General features: G+C 32.6%; 1 pseudogene; it reads right to left on the bottom strand.

The window, feature by feature from the left end:
• The window catches only part of LOC149190903 (wax ester synthase/diacylglycerol acyltransferase 4-like), a 10,808-nt pseudogene extending 4,966 nt beyond the window's left edge, over nucleotides 1–5,842 (bottom strand).
• Nucleotides 5,843–7,300: the final 1,458 nt, after the last annotated feature.

The raw sequence follows: 7,300 nt of genomic DNA, 5'->3' as shown, positions 1-7,300 counted from the left end.
AAATAATCTTTATGTGATCTAACCAATCAAAATATATAATTTTATTTAATTAAAGATGTTGTGGCTATTCTCTAATTAATTAAAATTATATGGATCACTAGACATTATTTTGTTGCATAAACAAAACTTTATGATAAAACTTATTAATTCATAACTCCTGTGGGTAGGTTATGAAATTTTATCCTAATTAATTACATAAATATAATAAAAATTCCTGTGGGATAAAATTTATTATATTCAGTGTAATTAATTACAATTTAATGTCTAAATAATCTTTATGTGATCTAACCAATCAAAATATATAATTTTATTTAATTAAAGATGCTGTGGCTATTCTCTAATTAATTAAAATTATATGGATCACTAGACATTATCTTGTTGTATAAACAAAACTTAACCAGAGAGAAAAATAATGTTTACTGAAAAGAGTAAGTCAAAATGACATTTTAAATAAACTCCATATAACTGTAATAATTCTCCAGCAAAATCAAAATTAAGGTTAAAGCAGTCAGCATTACCGCAAATGACTACAAATTGCATTGCAAGGCTATTGAATTCAAAATAGAGATTCTCACAATTTAGAGTTATTTTCTTTAAGTAATACTTCAAAGGTCATCCCTATATTCATTTCCTCTAATATTTTTAAAAAAATGAATACAAAACCTCATATTTAAACTCCAGCCTCCATAATTAAATATAACTTCAAAACAATAAAATAATTTATACCCATAAGAATTCAATTCTCACATAACCAACCAATTTATAATACATCATTGATTATGTGTACGACTTAATTTTTAATCATAATCATTTAGTTCGTAATGAAGTTTTGTTTGACACCAGTTCAAGATTATAATTAACCGTATTGGTTAATTATTCAATCCTCTGCTTTCAAAACATTCCCTGAACCCCTTAATTCAACTTTGGCATCAGGAAACAAAACGAAGCAATAAAATAATTTTGAACTGTCCTGTACAAAAAAAATTTAATGACAAATACGATATTTTTAACAAGAAAAAACCATTCGTTTTAAAAAAAAAAACGACTAAATTCGAAGTCCTCATTAACTGTTGTTACAAACTGCCCTTTTGACACTCATACTACTATGAGATACCCTCCTGCGATATCTCAAAATTTCCCCTTAAAATCTCTGAGATTTAACTGATTTTTCAATGGCGCATTTAGCCAAACAGTTTAATGACACATTGTTGTAGGTGCATATTTCTTGGATTTAACATCAAAATAAGAATACACAGTAATATCAAATGCTCAAAAAATTGAATCATGACATTCTTCTAGACAGCAGCTTCGTTAGTAAGAAGAAATGTAAGATACTATTAAATAGGCATCGCCCACAGGCTTGTGCCAAGATTCGTGTATGCACCAGAAGCAAGCTATCATGAGGTATTCTAGCAGATTGAATCTTGAAGGTACATCATACACTGGAAATCCATAGAGTTATCGCTGATATTTTCAGTAAGTGGGCTTAAATATTAGATGAAAGGAGAACTACTATTGTCTAGCAGCTCCTTGCAAAGGAAATAGAAGAACTTACAAACTGTATTTGATATTCAAACATTTTCTTTTATATTTCTAATTGATGAGTGGTTTCATCTACGTGTACCATATTATATTTGCATATAGAGAAAATTGCAATCAATACAAAATATGTGCTCAGGCTGAAAATAAAATCTTCGCACATACAAAATGCTGGTTTCAGATGCATCTCGGAGTGAATTCAAAACTCAAATCATCTTTGTCTAGTTCTTCTTTTGGTTTGTCTCCATAGGGTGCTTCAATACATCCAAAATTTAGTGGAAGCTGTGTGAAATCCAGCTTTATAACGTAAACAAAATCAACTGCAGAGTGTGACAAAGTGAAGTTTGGAAACTTCTTTGTAATCCGTTTAGGATAAGGCATGTAAAAATCAGCAATATGTTTTCTATTGTGTTTCTGACTTGCTTCGACAACCCAAATTTAAAACATGTGCATGAAAGAAACTTAAAATGCGCACTTAAAGAATGTGGAGTTCAGCACACTTAAAGACCCAATAAATATAGGCATGCTTGAAAATTAGGAATTCGTTTCTTGGCCAACACACAACAAGGCAGAGGTAAAAGGGCTCTGATACCAAATGATAGAAAGAAAATTTAAACAGCGATTCTGTATGCGGAATAAACTCAAAGAATCATTAAAAGTTATTGCCCAGGGATACGAATTACCTCCAGCCATTGGTGATGTTTTGATGCAGGCCACAGTCCACTTGGTTCTTCTTCAGCACCTTAGCGTCAATCCAAGAAAAAAGAAAAGAATACAAAAATTCTGAAGGCACTTCCAAGCTCTGCTATCTCAGCTAGATGGTGTAAAAAGCTGAAGGGGATTGAGATGCAAGCTTGGGGACCAAACAGATGAATTTATAGCTAAGATTCCATCAAGCTTCTGATAGCTATGTGTCAGATGTCCCACAGATCAAGGCAGAGAACTCCAGATGGGAGTAATGGACCACTTCAGTAGCTCCCAACAATAAATTTATTAACTGCAGTTGATTTCCTTAACTTAAGGAAACTACTGCAGTTGGTTTCCATAAGTTAAGGAAAGACTGCAGTTTAAATTCCATAATTGTAGGCAGCAATTATTCATAAATTAATGGAGCTTTAACATAATGATGATATTACAGTAACTTTCATGAAGATGTGTATAGATTTAAATAGGGAATTACAAGATTCAGAAAAATAATCCTCATTAGGAACCAACATTCAATGAATTTATTTGTAAGTTTCTAAAGAGGGAAACTGATATTTTATAATCATAGAAATTATTGTCACATTTTCTAATCATAGAAATTATTGTGTCCCAGGACCTTCCAATACCAAATATGCATTGCGTTTGCCAGAGAAAGAGAAAAGGAACCAAAAAAAATAAAAAGATCTGCTGTTACAGACCGAATTCGCGTTCTAAATACCGTAAGATCCCTGCTGAAGTCATCGCTAGCATAACATCATTTACCGTCTGCGATTCTTTAACAGCGTCAGCATTCAGCTTGACAGCTCAACCATCCAAAATTTATAAAGATTTAAGATTTACAAGGCACCAGATGGCCGAAGACAAATAAAGTCTAGGATAGAGAGATATCGAGGTGCCATACTTATCCTGTTTACAGCAGTCATGATAATTTTGAAATCTCCTAGACTCAGGGTCGCGTATTCAATCTGCTTAGGGCTCGTTTCTACGCTCGGATATCCCTTTATTGGGGTATGGATGTCCTTAATATAGACAACTGTTGCTAAAAGGTACATCATGTCCACAATAGCGTACCAGATTACAAGGAAAATATTGTAGACGGTCATGATCAAAGGTTGCACATTCAATATTCTCCGGCTTTCGCCGTGAATCGGCCTTATGTTAGATTTTGGAGTTTTACGTCGGATTGTGGGAAGGGATTGAGGATCAGCGGCCTTTCTGGTACAGGTCCTCTAAAAAATGATGTATTCTAAAGACGGCGCTAGACTCTGCATCCTCCTATCTAACGCGCAGAAAATGAATCTGCACAGAAAATGAATCTGCCGGAGCAGCCTGGAGGGATCCAGGGAAGAGCTGTTGCTAAATTAGCTACATATTTCTTCACAAAATCCAGATTGCAATTGTCTGTAGGCTCAATAAACGGGACTATAACATGATCAGCAATATTGACATGGACAACCCCGCTTTTGTCTTCCTTCTGCAATCATATAAATAATCAGTTACATGTTAGCCTAAAGAAAATACTAGACAGAGCGCGCATGTAAGCCATATATAACAAGTGAAAAAATGGAATGAATTCATATTGAAGATGAGAGGATGAACCACAATGCTGAATGGAAGGCGCAAAGCATACCAATGCATACCACTCCGTAACCAATTTGTAACTATTTCTAACGAATTTGTAATTGGACAGTGTTGAAGTTTTTCTAATCGTCTAACATCTAATCGTATGGTGTCCAAGGATAACAGGTAGGCAAAAAAAATTGGATTTCAGATAGAAACAACTTACGGCGTATTATATCATCCTCATAACTATATCTTATAAACCCTTATCAACATAGATAACACTTCAATGGAAATTTGTCGAGAACCATCAACATCCCATTTTAATGCCTGATATCACTTTGCTCTAACTTTGTGAAGCCATAACCGTAAAAAAAGCAAGTCTATATTGTCTCCAACCACCAAAAATTAAAAACAAAATATGAAACTCCTTTCTTTTAAATCCTTTCTATTTGTTAATATTTTTTATGTTTTGTTATCTAGGATTTAAATCTTCTAATTATCCAATCTAGATCATTACATATAAAATTCTTTATTCACTATTAAGTCATTTACGAATTTGATCTATTCATTCACAATCTATGGTTTTAATTATTCAACACAGCTATAATCTTTGTTGTTTTGAACCTACTTGATTTTCAAGTTACATCATTTAGTAGATAAGGCTAATAAGTCCTCACATCATACATTTTAAACTCAACTAGTATTGTAATTTATATTTGATAGAATGATTATTTTTTTTAGATCCAATCATAACAATAACTAAGCTCTAAAGCATCCAATTTCATATTTATTATTGGAGTTTCGTTAATGTCTCATTCATATGCTAACCTCTCTTCAAACGCACATGGTTCATTCAAACATTAACTACTGGTGTTATATCATTCTCAAACTAGTGCTAAGTAACTATATGTATCATGATTTCAAATCTGTGTTGATAATTCTTCTTCATATATAATATGGTAGTAGTTTTCTAAGACTTTTTTCTATCTTTTTAGAATAAGGAGGATTTTCATAATAAATTGGCTAAGTTTTCAAATTGACCTTAAGCCAATTCAAACTCCAAAATATTTAATCTATACTTTGTAATGAGTTGTTAACTGGGTTCTTGAATGCTCTATCTACTTAACTTCACTAGCTTGTGCATTGTTATTTTTGCTAATGTTCATAGTTATATTTGGAAATCATCATCTAAAATTTACTTTGATAATGATGATAACACTACTTATTTCTCTAGTATCATTCCTCCCAATTGAATATACGCTGAGACAAGCAACATATTAAATGCCTTGATATTAATATCACAATTAATTGTATTTTTGTGTCTCACCGTTATTCATTGGAACTATGATTACCTAGCTCTTATTGTTATTAATTATAATTATGCAAAACAAGCTTGTTTTAACACACATATTCTAAATTGGCACTATTATTACGTATCTCTTATTGTTATTAATTATAATTATGCAAAAAACCCTGTTTTAACACACATATTCTAAATTGGTTTCGAAAACCCTATACAACGTTTCTTTAAGTTATTTTGAATTCGTTGTTTTTCTACCCTGAGGGTTTGAACGCCACAGGTGACGATGGCAGATCTGGCAAGTGAAAAGATGGACCAAACCATGTCAGATTATAATACCGAACCAACTCTGAGGCCAAACTTTTGTTTTGCCTTCAACAACAGTAATTTTTCATACCGAATATTGCATTTAGAGATATTCCACGATCCACGAGATGGAGGTCCTGATGGTACGTATTGTTTCAACTTCAGAAACAATATTATATTTAATAATTGATATTTCCGAACCTAAAATCACAGTAAAATTTGTCATTTTTTGGGAATGACATATTTGATTAATCTGTTCATTGGTTTCATCTTGTAATAAAATTTGTGACGTCATATTGCATTTACACGATATAGATGCAACCAGTCGGGTCCGGTCTATTGTTATACAGAAATGGATGGTTCTAATAGTGTCCACAGAGTCCATGATATCCACGTTAATTCCCCTATATTGGCAAAAAAGTGTTCCATTTTTCGCAAAAAAGGAAGATTTATCTCGGTTGCCAGCTTTTCATTTCCATTTGTTAATTATATTGTCTTTTTGTAGTCATGCCTATTTCCGGTGTAGATTTAGATATTTTGAATCAGATGGATAAGAATTAAAATAATTAATTTGGATTCTTTCAATCAAAATATTTCCTAAAACTAAAATCCAGTTATGTCAAATAGCATGTAACTATTTTTTGTAAACTCATTTGGTTTCTCTGAAGATTTTTTTATCGTTTCAATTTTCGTTCTCCAAAGCTATTTTCAAATGGAATGTTAGAATCCTAAGAACGGGACTTCACCATTCATTTAAGTTGTTCAGGTATGTTTGTGTCATTTTTAGACCACAACTTTATCATTTTAGATGACAATTTAATATGGTTTAGGTTAATGTCATTTATACACCATAGTTGGAATGTTAGAATCCTAAGAACGGGACCTCACAATTCATTTAAGTTGTTCATGTATGTTTGTGTCATTTTTAATGGGACCTTACAATTCATTTAAGTTGTTCAGGTATGTTTGTGTCATTTTTAGACCACAATTTTATCATTTTAGATGACAATTTAATATGGTTTACGTTAATGTCATTTATACACCACAGTTTGGCAGGTTAGGGTTATAATTTGACTTGTTGAAATTTATTGTAAGGTTCCTTCTGGTCAGATATTGTATTGCAGAGGAAGTGGCCTTCATAGATTTATTGCAATTCATCTACAATGAAACATTTGAGGTCCATTATATAACTGAGCTACTGGATGTGTTAATAATTGTACATAAATTTGACTTAATAACATATGTCATTCACTGTATCCATGCTTTGCAGAATTCACTATTAACCATAGAGTATGCGTTGCTTTATCAAGAGCTTCTTTTCACCATACTTAAGAATAAAGAAGTTCTGTCCCCAGCCAAACCATCTACACTGAGTCTAGGCCCAAACCAAACCATCCCCAACTCAAACCAACCCATCCCAAAATTAAAAAGGTAAACATATATCCATCATAGATTTCGCAGCAATCCAACTGGACGCCTGCTGAAGGAAGCAACCCCGTCAGAAATCGAACGAGGCCAACGTCAGTAGAGGAGAGAGTTTTATTAAACTGTAATGATTAACATATCCAATGTATCGTTTTCTTGCTCAATTGGAAATGAAGTAACGGTTGGCCAACATCAGTAGCGGAGAGAGTTTTATTAGTGTAATGGTTAACATATCCAATGTATTGTTTTCTTTCTCAATTGAAAATGAAGTAACCGTTGACACGTCCTCTCGATGAGGAATGTGCTTTTTATTTTTATTTTGTGTAATTTGAATGTGAAAGTTCTTGTTGTGATGGATTGTTTAGATTAGTCCTCATTTAAGCTCAATATAACTAGCGAAAAAAATAAACTAAAAGGTGATAATTCTTAACATGCCAACCTCAATAGTCTAGGAGGCTAGAA

The sequence above is a fragment of the Pinus tabuliformis genome, chromosome 3_1 (assembly GCF_031772625.1).
Source record: "Pinus tabuliformis cultivar Carrire ecotype Pingquan chromosome 3_1, CPIR1, whole genome shotgun sequence".
Taxonomy (NCBI): Eukaryota; Viridiplantae; Streptophyta; class Pinopsida; order Pinales; family Pinaceae; genus Pinus; species Pinus tabuliformis.
This window is presented reverse-complemented; position numbering and strand designations above follow the sequence as displayed.